At 42.2% G+C, this 21,065-nt stretch overlaps 1 pseudogene; it reads left to right on the top strand.

Annotated features, from left to right (window-relative positions):
- The first annotated feature begins 11,317 nt into the window (after positions 1-11,317).
- Positions 11,318-14,291, top strand: LOC147426626 (uncharacterized; annotated as a pseudogene).
- The last annotated feature ends 6,774 nt before the right edge of the window (positions 14,292-21,065 follow it).

Genomic DNA, 21,065 nt, shown 5'->3' with positions numbered 1-21,065 from the left:
TAAACCAGAGAGGGTTGAGGAGATTAGAAGAGTTGTCTTCCAAGAAGATGGACCTGCACGTGCAAGACAAAATGTCAGGGCTCAAGAGGAGCAAGGACAAGATAGAGTGGAACCACAGGTTGTGGCTGAGCCTGAGCCACCTATTGTGCGTAGATCTGGACGTGTCACGCGACCTCCTGATAGGTTTGTTCCATCTATGAACTATGTCATGTTGACTGATTGCAATGAGCCTTCATGTTACAAGGAAGCAGTGCAAATGAAGGACTCTGGGAATTGGCAATTGGCCATGCAGTCAGAGATGACAGCTCTGCATAAAAACAAGACATGGAAGCTAGTTAAATTACCACAGGGTAAAAAGGCTCTACCTTGTAAATGGGTTTACAGGTATAAGATCACCGCTCATGATAGTCAGCCAAAGTACAAAGCAAGGCTTGTTGCCAAGGGCTTTAAGCAAGAACAAGGCATTAACTTTGATGAAGTCTTCTCTCTGGTGGTCAAGATGACTACATTGAGATGCTTTCTTGCATTGGTTGCCATATTAGATTTGGTGTTGCACCAAATGGATGTCAAGACAACGTTCTTGCATGGTGATTTAGATGTGGAAATTTACATGCAGCAACCAGAAGGGTTTGTTGAGAAAGGCAAGGAAGATTGGGTATGCCAGTTGTTAAAGAGTAAACAATCACCGAGGGCATGGTACCATAAATTCCACAAGTTTATGCTTTCTCAAGGCTACAAACGTAGTGAGTTCGATCACTGTCTATATACAAAGAAGGCTAAGGATGGCAGTTGGCTGATCCTTATTTTGTATGTGGATGACATGTTGATTGCTGGCAAGCACTTGGAAGAAATTTCAGCTTTGAAGTCAAAGATGGCAAAATCTTTTGACATGAAAGACATGGGTGAGGCAAGTCATATACTTGGTATGCGCATTGAGAGAGACAGATCAAAGAAGTTGATTTGGTTATCTCAAACAGAGTATATTGACAAGGTTTTGCAACATTTCAATATGGAGAAGGGAAAGGCATTGAGTGTTTCATTGCCACCATATGTGAAACTTAGCAAACAAGATTGTCCTATGTCTGAGGAAGAACAGGATGAAATGGATAAGATTCCATATGCGTCTGCAGTGGGTAGTTTGCTGTATGCAATGATTGCTACTCGCCCAGACATTGCATTTGCAGTGGGAGTAGTAAGTCGATACATGTCAAACCCAGGCAAGAAACATTGGGAGGCAGTGAAAGGAATATTGAGATACCTGAAAGCTACAAAGAGTATGCGTATATGCTATGGGAGTCATGAGCTAAGTGTAAAGGGTTTTACAGACTCAGATTATGCAGGTGACTTAGACAACTGAAGGTCTACGTCAGGGTATGTCTTTACATTGGCTGGTGGAGCAGTATCATGGCGTTCTAGATTACAAGATTGTGTTACTCAGTCTACGACACAGGCTGAATATGTTGCAGCATCAGAGGCATGCAAAGAATCAATTTGGCTTAATCGACTAGTAACAGATTTGGGAATCAAAGAAGAGATGCATGTGTTATATTGTGATAGTCAAAGTGCTATACAATTGGCTCGCAATCCAGTTTATCACTCAAAGACAAAGCATGTGGATGTGAAGTATCATTTCATCAGGGAAATGTTCGAGGATAAGCAACTTCAGCTTGTCAAAGTTCACACCACAGAAAATCATGCTGATCTACTGACAAAAGGACTTCCCTCAGAGAGCTTTGCGCATTTTCGCAAGCAGTTAGGTATAGGGTAGTACATCACTTGTCTACATCTCTTTGTATATTAGCTTGTATAGTAGCTTCTCTCACACTTAAAGTACCACATTGGACTTTAAGTGGGAGGTTGTTGGGGTATAAAGCCCAATGTGGTCGCCCAGGTAAGTGGGCGGTCCGCCAGGTATGTACACATATTCTTTTGTAAAAACCTAATAAGAACTCACTATGCTCTACACATTACAGTAGAGCGAGTTCACCATATCGTCGTGCTCTTCTTCTCGCACTCTCTCTCGCGTCGCACTTCCGCTCGTACTCCTTCAGAAGCCAAGGAGATTTCCTTTCCAATGAAGATCCAAGTTTGCACGATTCTGCACACGATGAGGGACAATAGCAGATGGTTGCATGTATACCCAAGCACCTTTGGTGAACTCTTGTGGCACCCACTCATCATCTACACCTCTAGTGTTGTGGCATGCAAGTGCTGTGACCTCATCCTTTGGCCGCCTTTGTGAAGTAGAGTTGGCCATGGTTGAGCAAAGAAAACTAGGAGGACGGGAAGGACCTTGCTTGTTGCTACAATGTACAGAGGATAAAGTGATATGAGAAGGTGGATAACCCTTGTGGCAATGGGAGGAGAAGGTGGATAACCCTTGCTTGGTGTGGCAATGGGAGGAGAAGGTGGATAACCTTTGCTTGGTGTGGCAATGGAAGGTGGTAGGGGAGGAGAGAGGAGCTTCCTTGCTGCAGCAATGGAGATGGTGTAGAGAGAGAGAGTGTTGGAGTAGAGGATGAGTGTGATGGTTGCAACCAAGGAGGGGTTGGAAAAGGGGTTCTAGAGAGAGAAAATTACTTTTTGCCTAAGAACTACTTTTGGGGGAGCTCTGGATAGCAAAAAAATATTTTTCATTTTTTTAAAAAAAAAAATTGAATTTTAGGGTTTTTGGGTGCACGTTTTGACTTTTTGAGGTCAAAAAGTGCTTTTTTGACCATAAAATAGTTTTAGGGGGGTTTTAAGAAGATGAAATTTGAGTTTTGAAAATTTTGAAAATTTTCAAATTTTTGGGATTGTTTCAAAACCGGATAAAAAAGGAGGGAAGTTGGAGGTTCCATATGGCCCACCCCCCCCCTAGCCCCCACCCCACCTCACTAGGTAAGAGCCCATTTAAGAAGTGTAAGACTACTTTGTCCCCCTACATTTTTGAGGACATAGAGTGTGTCCACCACCCTCTTTTCATTGGCTGGCCTCTAATTAACCTTAATCCCAAAGGGCCCCTAGAGGGTTCATATTTTTCCTAATGATACGGATTCAATGATAACAGATATAACCAAAGTGACGACTGTCTGTCAAAGTTTTTTTGAAAGATAGAAAAGAAGCGATCATCCCGATTCAATGAATGACAGACAAAATCGAGGTAACGATTACTTGTAGAAGTCTTTCTAGAAGATAGTTAGCATAGCATAATATAACCTCATCGCACGACAGATGTAGTTGTAGTGATGACTATTTGTCAAAGTCTCTTCAGAATTTGACCTAATGCAAAAAAAGAGGCTCTTCATGTCAATGAAGCCACGGTGGTTCCAACTAAAGCAAAAACCTTTACTTCTGGGTTTGAAAAACGGTAGATAAAATTGAGGCAATGGTCATCCGTCAAAGTCCTCTCAAAGAATTATCAAGATAGCAAAATAGACTCACCATACAAATTTAAGGACGGCAGATATAGTCGAAGTAACGATTGTTTGTCAAAGTTTCTTCAGACGATGAGTCAATGGATGCAGTTGCTCATTGGTTTGAACAACGACAGACCCAATCGAATCAACGATTATCTGGTGAAGATCCCCAAACGATCGATCAACAAAGTGGAAGAAAACGAGTACTTTTGGATTCAGGGAACACCAGATTGAATCGAGGTAACAATCCTCTGTCGAATCCTTCCCATAGGATAATCAATGTAATAAAATAATCTCACAATGTAGATTTAATGATGGCAGATATAGCCAAAATAACGGCTGTCAATCATAATTTCTATAGAGGATGAATGAACGCAGAAGAGGGAAGACTGACTGTGCAGATGAAACCTCGACGAATTAAATCAAAATAAGATTCATTTTTTGAAGACTCTTTAAAAAACAAGGGAGAAAAACAAAAGACAATCCAAGCATACAGATGAATCAGCTCTACTATGAAGGTGAGCGTTTCTTGGGTTTGACAATGTTAAACTTAACTGGATTAGTGATTATCTGTTGAAGTTTTCCTAAAAGTTAGGCTAGTGAAGTGGAAGAACTAATCACCTTCAATACATATGTCTTCTTCTCCCTTATGCTGGAAGACATCTCCCTTAAAACTCTATTTCTTAATCAATGCCTACATTATTCAGGTTAACAAATGCTCAAACCATAACTCAATTATATATCACGTCAATATTTGCATACACTAGAAAGACATCTTTGGAATGAAAAATTAAAACCCATTTAAAGTCGGAAGCACAAAAATATTTTTCATGTAGCAATGTTGACATATCTAGTTTGTTTTGTACGACAGTAGTACATCTGAACACGACATATCATATATAACTTGAAAGTGTCGGGCCTCTGACTGTGATGATTCGTAGAAAAATCAAGCAAGGAGTAGGTGATTTGAAGCTAAAAACACACTAAAATGAGCAATGTTGTCATCCGGTAAATGTACATAGCTTTCGTTTTTTTCCCCCCGTCTTAAATCCATCACAGAAGGCAATTATCATATATGTCCAATCAATCTGTAACTCACGAATTTTAGTCTCTCACAAATATTTTGAAGAAAGCAAGTCTTCATGCAAACTAGAAACGACGAATTCTGTGAAAAAAATAGATCTCTCTATAATGAGCATGGCACAAATGCAGTAATAGGTAAACCCAAAATAATAGTCAAATGGGAGCATGAAGGCAATCCAACATTCCTCGGTGAGACAATAGCTTGTTGGGTTGTTCTCACATGTCGATTTTGAGCTTACCAAGAGATTGTAAGACATTAGATCTTTTAAGAATGCCAAAAAATTCTCTCCTCTATGCACTTGTGGTCAACACTGTGTTTGGACTTGTTTGAGTGTCCTTTTTCGAGGATATGGTCTTTGTCTTCATGAGACACGTACTCAATTCCAATGCACATTGTTTTCTAATTTGTCTGGATGACCCTAAAGAAAGTCGTTGATTTCTCGAGAAGCTTATCACACTCAACTATGGAGCCGGATCCAAGAGAAACTCAAAGTTTCTAATTGCACAAGCGGTCACAAAAGAAAGGCAAAAGTAGAAGAATATTACTTCTTCGCTGCGTTTTGATACGGTATCACGCTGAACTTTCGACCCTTTCTACCTATCAATGTGAAAGGTGTCTAAAGATATCTAACTGTAGGCCTTTCCTTTCAATCTACCACTTTCTTCTACGTCCTTTAAACATGAGCACTAATGAAATCAAGTTGATGTTCACCTTAGCAGAATTGGGAAGAAAAGTAGCATTGTCAAGGCCATTTTTTCACTCTTGCTATGAGATGATGCCAAGCAAAACTTGCTACTTGCCGTCCGTGAAACCATAAGCGTGCAGATTGGGAAGGACTTATTTATCTCATTATAGGCATGCCAATTGGCTAGGAAGACTGCTCATGGCACGTTATTTTCTTTCAGACCATATCTAGCTACGATGCCGCTAAAACTTTTTAATTACACCTATTCATTTGGGTTCATACTTCGTGATGGCAAAAAGTTATATTTTTGCACCTATACCTAACCCTAGGCTGATCACACTGGGTTCAATGAGTATTATAGATCTTTCATATTAAGCTATGAATTGGACATGTGTGCATGTTTTACGGAAGACATCTCAGTAGCGGTTACTTTCTTGAACAGGTACCCAAAGTTGGGAGAAAGCAAGTTGTTGAAATTCATTTGCTTGCACTGCTTATAGAAAGGCAGTCACCTAGGGCTGCAATAAGACAAGGAATTACAGTCCTAAAAAAAGAGATTTTTTTCCTTGAAACTTGAGCATGATTGAAATAACACATCCTAGCACGCCTCCGAAGGCCAGATTGAGAAAATAACATGTCCATGTAGATGATTTGGGAGCACTAGCTGTAACAAGTCTTTTGCAACGTTTTTTACAGAACTTGCAAATTGCTAATATTTTCTGCTCTTGAATCAAATCTAGGATTTTTTATGCAAGAGTAGCCCTAGCTTTTCTGCTCCATGCCGATGGACAATCCTAATGCTAATCTGTACACCGCGTCAACCTCACTGTTTTCCAGCTTTGATCCTTCTTGTCACTGAAGATTGGATTAGTTCTGCCTTCCCGATCTCTTTTCTGTAATCTAGTCCTTCAACAAATAACTGAGACTTTGTTCGATCACTTTCTCACTGAAACCAAGTGTCTTCATCACTATCCATCGTCGACATCATCGAGATTGGAAATTTCAGCCCTTCGTTTCTCTAACAATAGAAATGCAGATCAGCCCCATGTCTGTCTCCTAGTGTTCAAAAGAGTCGCAAAGAACACCAAAACAGCCCCGCAACTTCCTTGTCATCAGAAATCACCGCAACAACATTCATCCTTCAAGTCAGTAGAGTCTCGACTCAAGGTATTACATTCACTGATCGAGTCTGCCTGAGATATTGTGTCTATGCACATTCCATTTACAAAGAGTTTTTTTCTTGAAACTCGAACAGGATTGAAACAACGTATTTGTAGCACGCCGCCGAAAGCCAGATTGAGAAAGCAGTATTTCCATGTGGATGGTTTAGGAGCACTAGTAGTAAGTCTTTTGCAACTTTTTTTACAAAACTTACAATCTGCTAATGATTTATGTTCCTGAATTGAATCTAGGTTTTTTAACACAAGAGCAGCCCTAGCTTTTCTGTTCCATGCCCATGAGGCAGTCCCAATGCTAGTCTGTACACCACGCTAGCCTCATCGTTTTCTAGTTTCAACCCTTTCTATCACTGAAGATTGGATTAGTTCTACCTTTACAATCTAATCTGGTGTTTTAGCAAACAACTGAGGCTCTGTTTGGTCCCTCCCTCTCTGAAACCAAGTGCTTTCATCACTATCCATCATCAACATCATCGAGATTTGCAATTTCAGCCCTTCGTTTCTCTTACAATGGGAACGCAGATCAGCCCCATGTCTATCTCCTGGTGTTCAAAAGAGTCGCAAAGAACACCGAAACAGCCCTGCGACTTCCTTGTCTTCAGAAATCACCACAACGACATTCATCCTTCAAGTCAGCAGAGTCTCGACTCAAGGTATTACATTCCCTAATTGAGTCTGCCTGAGATATTGCGTCTATGCACATTCCATTTACAGAGAGTTTTTTCCTTGAAACTTGAACATGATTGAAACAACACATTTGTAGCACACCTCCAAAAGCCAGATTGAGAAAGCAGCATTTCTACGTGGATGGTTTAGGAGCATTAGTAGCAAGTCTTCTTCAGTGTTTTTACAAAACTTATAGTCCGCTAATGGTTTTTGCTCCTAAATCCAATCTAGGTTTTTATACGCAAGAGGAGCCCTAGATTTTCTATTCCATGCCAATGAGGCAGTCCTAATGATAGTCTCTACACCGCGCCAGCCTCATGGTTTTCTAGTTTCAACCCTTTCTGTCACTGAAGATTGGACTAGTTCTACCTTTACAATCTAATCTGGTGCTTGAGAAAACAACTGAGGCTCTGTTTGGTCGCTCCCTCTTTGAAACCAAGTGCTTTCATCACTATCCATCGTCGACATCATCGAGCTTTTCAATTTCAGCCCTTCGTTTCTCTAACAATGGGAATCCAGTTTAGCCCCATGTTTATCTCTTGGTGTTCAAAAGAGTCGTAAAGAACACCGAAACAGCCCTGCAACTTCCTTGTCATCAGAAATCACCACAATGACATTCATCCTTCAAGTGAGAAGAGCCTCGACTCAAGGTATTACATTCACTGATCGAATGTGCCTGAGATATTGCGTCTATGCACATTCCATTTACAAAGAGTTTTTTTCTTGAAACTCGAACACGATTGAAACAACGTATTTGTAGCACGCCTCCGAAAGCTAGATTGAGAAAGCAGTATTTCCATGTGGATGGTTTAGGAACACTAGTAGTAAGTCTTTTGCAACATTTTTACAAAACTTACAGTCTGCTAATGATTTCTGTTCCTGAATTGAATCTAGGTTTTTTAACACAAGAGCAGCCCTAGATTTTCTGTTTCATGCCCATGAGGCAGTCCCAATGCTAGTCTGTACACCACCCTAGCCTCATCGTTTTCTAGTTTCAACCCTTTCTATCACTGAAGATTGGATTAGTTCTACCTTTACAATCTAATCTGGTGTTTCAGCCAACAACTGAGGCTCTGTTTGGTCGCTCCCTCTCTGAAACCAAGTGCTTTCATCACTATCCATCATCGAGATTTGCAATTTCAGCCCTTCGTTTCTCTTACAATGGGAACGCAGATCAGCCCCATGTCTATCTCCTGGTGTTCAAAAGAGTCGCAAAGAACACCGAAACAGCCCTGCAACTTCCTTGTCTTCAGAAATCACCACAACGACATTCATCCTTCAAGTCAGCAGAGTCTCGACTTAAGGTTTTACATTCCCTAATTGAGTCTGCCTGAGATATTGCGTCTATGCACATTCCATTTACAGAGAGTTTTTTCCTTGAAACTTGAACATGATTGAAACAACACATTTGTAGCACGCCTCCAAAAGCCAGATTGAGAAAGAAGCATTTCTACGTGGATGGTTTAGGAGCATTAGTAGCAAGTCTTCTTCAACGTTTTTACAAAACTTACAGTCCGCTAATGGTTTTTGCTCCTAAATCCAATCTAGGTTTTTTTACGCAAGAGGAGCCCTAGATTTTCTGTTCCATGCCAATGAGGCAGTCCTAATGCTAGTCTGTACACCGCGCCAGCCTCATGGTTTTCTAGTTTCAACCCTTTCTGTCATTGAAGATTGGACTAGTTCTACCTTGACAATCTAATCTGGTGCTTGAGAAAACAACTGAGGCTCTGTTTGGTCGCTCCCTCTTTGAAACCAAGTGATTTCATCACTATCCATCGTCGACATCATCGAGATTTTCAATTTCAGTCCTTCGTTTCTCTAACAATGGGAATCCAGATCAGCCCCATGTTTATCTCTTGGTGTTCAAAAGAGTCGCAAAGAACACCGAAACAGCCCCGCAACTTCCTTGTCATCAGAAATCACCCCAACGACATTCATCCTTCAAGTCAGAAGAGTCTCGACTCAAGGTATTACATTCACTGATCGAATGTGCCTGAGATATTTCGTCTATGCACATTCCATTTACAGAGAGTTTTTTCCTTGAAACTCGAACAAGTTAAGAAACAACACATTTGTAGCACGCCTCCAAAAGCCAAATTGAGAAAGCAACATTTCCACGTGGATGGTTTATGAGCACTAGTAGCAAGTCTTCTTCAACGTTTTTACAAAACTTATAGTCTGCTAATGGTTTCTGCTCCTAAATCCAATCTAGTTTTTTTTACGCAAGAGCAGCCCTAGCTTTTCTGTTCTATGCCGATGAGACAGTCCTAATGCTAGTCTGTACAACGTGTCAACCTCATCATTTTTCAATTTCAACCCTTCTTGTCACTGAAGACTGGATTAGTTCTACCTTTACGATCTAATCCGGTGCTTCAGCAAACAATTGAGGCTCTATTCGATCGCTTCCTCTCTGAAACCAAGTGCTTTCATCACTATCCATCATCGACATCATCGACATTTGCAGTTTCAGCCCTTTGTTTCTCTAACAATGGGAATGCAGATCAACCCCATGTCTATCCCTGGTGTTCAAAAGAATCCCAAAGAACACCGAAACATCCCTGCAACTTCCTTGTCGTCACAAATCACCACAACGACATTCATCCTTCAAGTTAGTAGAGTCTGAGTCAAGGTATTACATGCATGTACATTCCATTCACAATGTCTTAATAAATACTATGTTAGCAATGATGCGAGAAGCCCTTGAGAAGGTTGCTTCAAACCTTGGCGAGAGTCATTCTGCTCTCTCTCTCTCTCTCTCTCTCTCTCTCTCTCTCTCTCTCTCTTTACACAGCTCCACCACTCTCTTGTATCTTGTCTCCTGGAAAAGGAGGAGAAGTCACTGTTCATGTTAAATAGCCATTAGTGTAAGAAGCGAAGCAGACATTAGTGGAAGTGCAAAATCTAGATTCTCACTACTTCAATTCCATCGCAATCATCAAGATTTGTATTTTCAGCCCTTCATCTCTTTGACATTGAGAATACAAGTCAGCCCCAAATCCACTCCTTTGTGCCCAAAAAAATCAAAACATGCATCAAAACAGCCCCAAAGTTGTCTCCTCTTCAGAAATCACTATGGCGACATTCGTTGATCGAATCTGCCTGAGATATTCGTCTATGCACATTCCTTTCACACTATAAAACACTTATACAGACGACAACATAGTTGCAAGAGAGGCCCTTTTCAAAGCTGACCTTTGGATAGGGGAAAGCAGATTCATGAAGAGACAGTGAGACATGGATTGTTGAAAAATCACATTGCTCTGGCAATGCTCTTGTTGACATGTATGCGAAGGGCAGAGCTCTCTCAAAGATAGAGGTCGTACTTGAAGAGCTTCCTCGTCGGGATGTCGTCTCTTGAAATGCACTAATCACCTTGCAGCCCATGGCCAAGGCCAGCTAGCACTTAAGTCTTTTAACCAAATGAAACATGAGGACATCATGCCAGATAACACGCCTTATCTTTGTGTCCTCAAAGCATGTGGAGTAATAGGAGCTATTGCATATGTATGTACTCAGCAATGCTTTGGTGGACATGTATGCCAAATGTGGTGCGTTTGCAAAAGCGAGAACTGTTTTTGAGAAACTCAGATCTCAGGATGTTTCTTGGAATGCGTTGATCACAGGATATGCACTACATGGTCAAGATGAACAAGCAATCCAATGTTTTGAGCTTATGCATCTTGAAAGAATCTCCCCAAACTCGGTGACCTATCCTTGTGCCATGAAAGCATGCGGCTGTAGTGGAGCTTTTGACAAAGGAAAATAGATTCACAATAGAATTGCAAGGGAAGAAATGCTGCAAAAACATACCGATCTTGGAAATGCTCTTGTAGACATGTATACCAAGTGGGGTGCGATTTTAAAGGCAGAATGTATGCTGGAAGCACTCCCTTTTCAAGACATTGCAACTTGGAAAACACTTATTGCTGGTTATGTAGAAGATGGTTAACATGAGCAGGCATTGCTTTGTTTCGATTGCATGCATTGTGAGGGCATTCCTCCACATGCGCTCACTTTCACTTGCATTTTGAAATCATGTGGACTTCTGAGTGCCCATGATAAGGGAGATGAAACTCATTAAAAGATTCCACAAGTGGAGCTCTGTCAAAGGCAGAGATAGTACTTGAAGAGCTTCCCCATCGGGATGTCGTCTCTTGAAATGCACAGATCACGGACCTTGCGGCCCATGGCCAAGACCAGCTAGCACTTAAGTCTTTTAGCCGAATGAAGCATGAGGGCATCATTCCAGATAACGTGACTTATCTCAGTGTCCTCAAAGCATGTGGAACAATAGGAGCTATTGTATATGTATGTACTCAGCAATGCTCTGGTGGCCAAATGTGGTGCCTTTGCAAAAGCAAGAACTGTTCTTGAGGAACTCAAGTCTTGGGATGTTGTTTCTTGGAATGTATTGATCACAAAATATGCACTACATGGTCAAGATGAGCAAGCGCTCCAGTGTTTTGAGCTTATGCAGCTTGAGGGCATCTCCCCAAACTTGGTGCATCTAGACGCACTCCAAAGAAAGGTTCATTCCCCAAATATGAGTCTGCTTCACCTAGCTACGACCTAGAGCAAGAAAGATCTTTTCAAAGAGAAGAGCTTGCAAGAAGCGATTTAAGAATCTCCGACAACATACATAGTCCTCAGTCCTATGGCCCCAGATTTGGCCCCGTAATAAAGATTTTATGATGAACTAAGAAAAATCCCAAATAATGGTACATCTACCACGCTCGAAGTTCATGAAGAACTATTTGTACATCAATGACCAACACACACATGGAAAACTGCTAAATTATTGTTGTGATCAGTATTTACACTAAGTATGTGCCACAGCAAGACATGCCCCGCTTATCGATGACAAGGCTACAAGGGCCAATATGAAAGGAGATAATGAGATTTGCAAACCAGGTTCAATCCTGATGCATGATACAAGGGACAATGATGAAGTCATCTTAGAAGGAAACAAGGAACAGATATACAAAGCATCAAGATTCAGCCCGCTTTGCAAGCAATTACATGAGCCTGGTAAAACTAAGTAAGCATCATTAGCTCGTCATAAAGTGCCAGATTACTAGGAAGAAAATAATCTCGACAGAACTGAAAACCTCACGCAACATCCAGATGAGATAAGTGACAGTGGCAGGGACATTTTTTGTCTATGTTGAAGATGATGATGCAGCCCTCTCTCAGAAAGAAGGCACATTAACAGCCTCATGTGTGTCAAGAAACTCATCAAAAGCAGGCAAGTCTAGCAACACAAACTTGAGAGCGCCTGCAAGTAGAGAGTCAGGCTACCCTAGGAGCAACTCTCAAAGAGGCAATATGGAAAATGAGAATGTGAGTGTCCAACATCCTTGGGTAGAGAAAGTTTTTCAAGAGTCTATTGCTTCATCTCCTGACATTGCTGATGTCTTCGATGAGCATGGGTTTACTTCCCCAGCCAAGGAAACTACTGAAGAACCTGCCCGGCTTGCCATTCTGAACTATGCACAACAGTACTCTAGATCACGCTCTTCTTCAAAGGATGATGGCAATGTCACTGTGGATAATACAAATGACAATTTGTGTCATCCAAGACACGAAGGGCGAGATGCTGATGATGATGAAAATGGGGGTTTCAAGAAAAAAGGTACTGGCCACTTGTCTAACATGCCATCAAAGACGAGACACGATGAGAATTCCCATGCAAGCTCTAAACTATTTGCTGCAATTGCGAGCAGTGATGGCAAGATCAATGCAGAAATACCAGCTTTAGGCAGAGCACATGCACAAATTGATAGAGAAAGTTCAGGGTCATGTAATGCAGATATTTCCAAGAGGCCACTTTTTGACGGAGAGCAGGACTTCACTTATGAAAGTTCGCATAGAAGCAAGTATATTGAAGGCACATCCGGAAGACATGAATTCTCATCAAATACCAAAACTCAAAAATTATTCCCCGATGAATATGACCCATACTTTAATGCAGTAACAAGAGAAGGGGAGCCAACTTACCCAAATCAGTTGTCTCGAGAAAATAGTAAGAGCCACAGATCAAGTAGACCTCATGATGAGTATCAAAATAATAACTGAGCACCATCTACAGGTACTGTAGGCTGTGACAAAAAAGGACCAGCAAGAGCACCCCAAAGCATAAATTATAATGATGACAAATGTGATAGGATCAATGCAGGCACCAAAAGCCATTCCTTGTGTAGCAGAAATTCAGACCTCATTTGATCATGAGGAGGATCTGGATTACACTGAAAACGGGAAGGTAGGAACCTCAAGCTTACATAAAGGTGCCTCTAATCAAGTCGAGAAAAACGATCATAGAAGAATGTTTTCAACTGCAACTGTGAAAGACAATGACTATGCCACGGATAAGCAAACTGAGTCACCACTTCAGAATCACAGTAGGTCGCCCTAGAACAATCTCTCAGGAGCAAAAAATGGCAGAATGAAGAACACCTTCAGCAGCCATTGATGGTCAGAAGAACCCTGCATCGAGTTCAGGCAAGATGGCATATCTAAACCAAGAAAAAAGTGTTGTTAACAAACTGCTGGGTGCAAGGTGGCATAAAGAGGAGACCTCTGAAAAGGTCACACTGCAGGACAAAGAAGAGTGATTCTGGGGGTTGGAAGCAACCTATACCAGACAACAAGAACCTCCAAAATGGACCGAAGTGTCCATAAATGACAATCATAAAGACAATAAAACCTCTTTACAGCCTGTAGATGACCCTGACTAGGTGAAACGCCCAATGTCTTTGCGCAAGAAGCCACAAGGCCTCCATGAAGAGGGCGACATACTGCTTCAGCCTACAAGCCTTATGTGCGAAAGCAAGAAGTTTGTAGTGAAGAACGCATGTTCCTCGCAAAATTGTATAATCATGATCAATCTCAGCATGTGATGCATCACAGCAGGCAGAATACATGACCAACACGAAGAGAATAGCCACACAAAAAAAAGTTTACATCCAAAAGCCAGCCCATTTGCAGTCGATCCTCCTAGACATGTAAAAGAGAATGCATTTGCTAGTAGCGCAAATCATCGGAATAAGCCACATCCAGAGCATCACGAAGAAGGCCAAGAGAAAGACTGCAAACAATATCGTAGAGAACATAAAATACCCACAGCTTTTGACAAAGAAAAACAGATTCACAATAGAATTAGAAGAGAAGGAATGCTGCAAAAACATACGGATCTTGGTAATGCTCTTGTGCACATATATGCCAAGTGGGGTGCGGTTTTAAAGGCAGAATGCGAGGAGAAAGACATAGACACCATGCAGTAGACCTAGTCGAACGACACGACCATCTGTTGAATAGCATATCAATTCCTATCAACATGAAATCCTATCCTTTCCATGACGGCAAATTTCAGTCGATTCGATGGCCGTTTGCCAAAAGAGAACACCAAGGCTTCAGACAGCTTTACACAATCTTGCCAATAACAATAAAGCTTTTCATCAAGTTGGCAATCAAAAGACACAAAGTCAGCATAACTCACTTATCTCGAAATTACCAAGGAAGCATCAAAGCAATAGAGATTGTAGTTGCCCAAACTTGACATACTATTGAACACCATCAAATTCCACGAGGGTGCAAGCCAACAAACAAAACAAACAATTGTCAATTAAAAAACAAAATAAGCCACACGTCATCAGGAAATGCATAGATGCCTCTTCCCATGTCTGCTTGCTTGAAGACTTGATATCCTCGCTCTCTCTCTCCCCTCTCTCTCTCTCTCTCTCTCTCTCTCTCTCTCTCTCTCTCTAAAGAGGGAAAAATACACTTCTTAACAAAACAACTGAGAGAGCAATGAGAACACCTGTTGTCAGGAGTTTTTTGGAGCAAGGGATTGCGCATATGTACATACCCATGCATGGTGCATCAAATTAGGAATTGCCCATTTTCCAAAGCCAGGTGGTTACGTGGGGCCCACATGTGTACATGTAGGACAGGGTGTACATAGTGCATCGATTTTCACTATTACCAGTACCAGTGTGTTTTTTCTATAATTATGAGGAGTTGGTAGCGCGTAAAACTTCTCGAGCAAGCTATCCGCGGGCCGACAACATGAGGTAAGCAGGTGCGTCATATGGCATCTAGTGGCGTCAGGAGGTCGAATGGGGTCAATAGTTGCAGGTGGATTAGTACGGACACAACGTGGGTCTTTTCTTGTGATAATTATTCAGAAAGGTCATCATGAGGATCATCTTTTGGGGACACTTCACATGGTGGCGGGATGCATTATTGGAAAAAAGCTGAGTGCCAGGTGTGCGGATGATGCAAAAAGGTGACAACTATGCACTGCGAGGTCACTTTTTGGCTTGTTCGGGGTCTGTTTGAGGTCAACTAAAAGGCCAAGGGTGCCCAAGTAATAAAGCTAAGTGTGGGAACTGAAAAAATAGAGATAAGACCAGAAAAAGAGTGGAGAGAAGAGGAGGAACAGCCGCAACTATGTTTTTTGCATTTTTGGAGCCTGTTTTGGCCCTAAACTGCTCGGATTTGAGCACTTTGACATTGTAGGCTGGGGTTTTGGGCCGTTCCAGGCGCGATGGCAGCGTCCATTTTGCCAAATTTCTCACTATTTTTCTACTGGTTTGGCTGTGTAAGTTTCTCCTATGAGCGAATCTTCTGCTCCAGTTTGTGAATCTGGCATATTTTACCCATATTGTGTGAGCTATTTGCCCCATTGTTGTTGGCTCAAGCTCATTTGTATCTAAACATCATAAATTTTCCTCTTTTGAGCTGAGTTTTTTTGGGTGTGTGTGTGTGTGTCTCTCTCTGTGTGGAGTGGGTAAATGGGTAGTCTCTCTCCTCTCGCTCCATCGGTGTGTTCCTTGTCTCGGCCAAGTGGGTTGTATAAGCCGAGTGGTTCCCCATAGTGTGTGTGTGTGTATCTTCCCAAGAGTGTGTGTCGGGTTGTTATAGAGGCGTTCTGTGTGTTTCCACCCCGCTCACATTCTTTTGGCGCCCCCACTGAGGATCTTCTTCGAGTACCTTCTGCTTTGAGCTTCAAGCTTCGAGATTCGGGACTACAGGTTACAGGTTACAGGTTACAGGTACAGGTGATTCACACAAGTACAGGTAGCTGGAGTAGAGTGATATACTGGCAGTGGAGTCACGTGCAGTTGTTGTGGGTATGCATCATTTGGCGCCTATTTGAGCGCATTGTCTGCTGGATTGTACGTTACTTGTGGAAACTGCCATTGTACGCCTTTGTGGAGATTTCGTGACCTCGCCATAGGCTATGTACTAGTGATTCCTAATTGATGCTCGGGTTCTATTGTTGGCAGTTTATGCATACATATACAGTCTATATTTTGGGTTCTCATTGCTCTACTTCTGGGGAAACTCTGTCAAAAATTTTCCAAGGTATGATGGTTGGTTTTTTCGTTTTTTGAGCCATTTATGCTGTTATGCTGCTGAAATTCTGGCAAAATCAGAGGATAAGTCAGGTGTGTCTTCTTGGGAGCTTCATTGTTGGCTTTAATGGATGATCAAAATGGACCTCAATTCACTCCTTTTCATTTAACTCAGAGAATCCAGATAAATGTTCATGTGTCCAGGAAGATTTTTTTCCAGCAGCGCATAGTCTTTATGTTCGGGCCAAGAAGATTACGAGAGATCCTGGAATGTCCTTTGCCTGTTGTAATTCTGATGATTAACTATGAAAACTCATTTGATGTGCATGTGTTTGTCCTTATCTAAAGACAAGATTCATTGAAGTTTCTGGGGATTGAGTCAGTCAAAAGTTTTGGGTTCTTACATGTGTGTTTGAAGGGGTTCTCAAAGCATTAAACTTGGGTAGCCATGGCTTTCTCTTATCCGGAGTTTCATGGAAGAAGTGATGAAGATGTGGAAGACTTTTTGGAAAAGATGGAGGTTGCCTGCATTAGCAACCGGATTCATGACCCAGCGCAGATTTTACGTCTTCTTCAAATTTGTTTGAAGAGTGATGCACAGGTTTGGTCCAAAGCATTTGAAGAGGAGTTGCGTGCGGCGGATCCACCTGTAAGATTGAGTTGGGACAATCTAAGACATGGATTGGAAGTGGAGTTTGTGAAGATAGAAGATCCTGACAAAGTGTGGCAAGAAGTACAGTCTTTAGTGCAAAAGGAAGGTGAGCTAGTAGATGCGTACATACGTAAGTTTTCATTGGCATGGGAGCGGATGTGCAAGGCCTTAGCACCACTAGTACCCCCACCTGATATGATGAAGAAGGACAGGTTCTTGGCTGGTCTTTGGGAGAATATACATTGGAGAGTGGAGCTAAAGAATCCTAGGACATATGAAGATGCGCTAGAGGTAGCAAGGAACAAAGAGTGGAAGCTGAGGAAAATGAGCCAGTTAGGGGTGGAGTCTTTGCCCATGAGGTCTGAATTTCAGCCTATGGAGTCTTTATAAGGTTGCATGCCAGGGGTTCATCATGAACCAGTGGTTGTTGTTACACCTCAGGTTATGCCAACAGTGGTCACTACAGCAGTGCAAGATGATGGGTTAAGGCAAGATATGAGGCAAGTGGTTGATTTAATGAAGAATCTCAGCCTAAACATGCTAGTTACTGTGGGAAATAATCGAGGTCGAGGAAGGTTTGCAAATCAGGCAGGAGGTGAAGAAAGACTAGGAATGGTGTTGGACAAAGCAATGGTAGGTGCTGGAGGCAGACTCCTACATGTTATAATTGCGGAGAGTTGGGACACATCAGCCCGCAATGTGATAAGCCACCAAGGATGGGTGGAGACATGTATCCATTGCAAAGACAGGTTCTAACTAGGTCAAATGATTATGGCATCGAAATTAAGGGAGATGAAGGAACCAGTGGATTAACCCAGGAGGAAAAGGGAAAGACAAAAGTGCTAAGTGTAGTCACCTTGGAGAAGGCATCAAAGCTAGAGGATACATTAGTGATGCCTATTGGGAAGAGGACCACAGAGGAAAAGGAAGGAAGAAGTGCCCCGAGTCCTAGTGAGAAGAAGGGAAAGAGCCATGAAGGCGAGGATGTCAAGGCTAAGAGAAAAAGCAGGGCTCGTCGCAAGTTTCATGTTTCAGATTTTCCACTAGGGGATGGGCAATTAAGCTATGACTTGAAGGAGGATCTGACAAGCATGAAGGCAGATGCTACTTTTGGGCAGCTTATAGAGATGGTGCCTAAGCTGAAGAGACAGTGGAAGAGGATGGTTAACCCAATGGAGAAAGAGCCAGAGAGAGGTTCAGTGAAGGTGTTGGCCATGGATGAGCTACCATACATTTGTTCAATAGTAGATGTGTGGCACAAAAGAAAAATTTTGGGACAAGGTTATGTGGATGGTGGAGCCCAAATATGTGTCATTACACACTCATGCGTTGAGAAGATGGGTCTCACAGTAAATGGGGTGTCAGGCTTCCGGATCAGATTGGCAAACCATTAGAAAGTAAAATGTTTGGGTGTTGTAAAGAGCTTAGAAGTGGAAGCATATGATGCAAAGGCAGTGGTTGATTTTCATGTGATGCCAGCGGGGTTGGGAGCATATCCTATTATACTGGGCAAACCATGGTTACGTGCAGTGGGAGTTGTTCAAGATTAGAGACGTGGTACGATTAGCCTCTATGGAAAGACAGGTGCCAAGAAGCTATATAATATGGACACAAGGAAACGATTGGAAGAGATTTATGAAGATGAAGATGAGTCTAGCGATGAAGACTATTCCACAGTGTCTAATGAGGACAGTGATAGTACAACCAACAGTCATGAGGATGCTGATGGTGCAGTTCTTTTGATGAACAAAGAAATACAGGAGTCTGGTTTAATCGCATTTGCAAATGAGATTGAAGATGAAGGTGAAGGGCCTTATGAAGTGATTGAAGGGATGATGCAAACGAAGGTTGAGTTGTCAAAGAAGCAGGAATTGATGACACAAATGATCAGTGGAGACCTCTCAACTATGGAGAAGGAGAGATATTTGCACATGTAGGTCTATGACAAAATAATTGATGGTTTTCTTGATGCAAGGTTGATATATGGCATCTCTACAGGTTTTCCTTGGGAACCAGGTGGAACCTTGATTAAGCATTTGATGCAAGGAATGCCAAGTGTTTTTGTGTGGGATCCAGGTGGAGTAATATCTCTTTTTGTTGCTGCTGAGTATGAGTGCTCTAGCAGGCTAGGGGATGGGAAAATTATGTCAGGACTTTTTTGGAGCAAGGGATTGCGCATATGTACATACCCATGCATGGTGCATCAAATAAGGAATTGCCCATTTTCCAAAGCCAGGTGGTTACATGGGGCCCACATGTGTACAGGTAGGACACGGTGTACATAGTGCATCGATTTTCACTATTACTAGGACCAGTGTGTTTTTTCTATAATAATGAGGAGTTGGTAGTGCGTAAAAATTTTCGAGGAAGCTATCCACAAGCCGACGACATGAGGTAAGCAGGTGTGTCATATGGCATCTAGTGGCGTCAGGAGGTTGAATGGGGTCAATAGTTGCAGGTGGATGAGTACGGACACAACGTGGGTGTTTTCTTCTGATAATTATGCAGAAAGGTCATCATGAGGACCATATTTTGGGGCCACTTCACGTGGTGGAGGGATGCATTATTGGAAAAAATCTAAGTGCCAGGTGTGCGGATGATGCAAAAAGGTGACAACTATGCACTGCGAGGTCAGTTTTTGGCCTGTTCGGGGTCCGTTTGAGGTCAACTAAAAGGCCAAGGGTGCCCAAGTAATAAAGCTAAGTGTGGGAACTGAAAAAATAGAGAGAAGACCAGAAAAAGAGTGGAGAGAAGAGGAGGAACAGCCGCAACTGTGTTTTTTGCTGTTTTGGAGCCTGTTTTGGCCCTAAACTACTCGGATTTGAGCACTTTGACATTGTAGGCTGGGGTTTTGGGCCGTTCCGGATGCGATGGCGCTGTCCATTTTGCCAAATTCCTCACTTTTTTTCTGCTATTTTGGTTGTGTAAGTTTCTCCTATGAGCGAATCTTCTACTCCAGTTTGTGATTGTATCTTGCATATTTTACCCATATTGTGTGAGCTATTTGCCCCATTGGTGTTGGCGCAGGATCATTTGTATCTAAACATCAGAAATTCTCCTCTTTTGAGCTGAGTTTTTTGGGTGTGTGTGTGTGTGTGTCTCTCTGTGTAGAGTGGGTAGATGGGTAGTCTCTCTCCTCTCGCTCCATCGGTGTGTTCCCTATCTCAGCCAGGTGGGTTGTGTAAGCCGAGTGGTGCCCCATAGTGTGTGTGTGTGCATCTTCCCAAGAGTGTGTGTCAGGTTGTTATAGAGGCGTTCTACGTGTTTCCATCCCGCTCACATCGTGAAGCTACAACAGTAAATTGTAATACAGTTCGTTCCTCCACACACTATTGCAAAAGAATATAGTCAACAATGAAATGCAGAAGCAGTAACAATGATATACCTCGTTCCTTTTGCAGAGCCTACAGGACAGACAGACGGACACACACACACACACACACACACACACACACACACACACACACACACACAGAGAGAGAGAGAGAGAGAGAGAGAGAGAGAGAGAGAGAGAGAGAGAGAGAGAGAGAGAGAGAGAGAGAGAGAGAGAGAGCAGGAACAAACGTGCAAGAGATTTTGCGCGAAGGCTCACCACTTCAAAACAAAGAGCCAGAGTACAGCACATAAAACCACTTCCTCCAGACCTTCTTAAAATATGCACGCATAGGTCGCACGCCAAAAGCACGTGGAAAAGGTTGCACATCTACCAGCTTGAGAAAGAAGAAAACCAGGGCTTTCTAAGCAAAGCGTCATCCATGGACTGCACACCAAAAGTGCACGGCATGGCACATGCACTCCATAACTTATCTCGAGATCCCTTTTTGGAAAAACAAGCCGAGAAGTGAAGTTAAACTTCACAAGGGCCTGCCATGTGACAGTGGCAAGATAACGTAAGTGATGGAATGATCAGACCAATAATAATAGTTTGTCCCACATGAGAATTCGTTTACTCTTGAGTTAACCCAAATGTGATCCAATGTTGAGTAATTTATTGTTGTTGGTTCTTTGATTATCTGTCTAAATCCATACAGTGACATGTAATGTTG

This window comes from Adiantum capillus-veneris, chromosome 24, assembly GCF_014529385.1.
Source record: "Adiantum capillus-veneris isolate H3 chromosome 24, ASM1452938v2, whole genome shotgun sequence".
Classification (NCBI taxonomy): domain Eukaryota; kingdom Viridiplantae; phylum Streptophyta; class Polypodiopsida; order Polypodiales; family Pteridaceae; genus Adiantum; species Adiantum capillus-veneris.
Note: the sequence above shows the minus strand (reverse complement) of the source record. Positions and strands in the feature narration are given on the sequence as shown.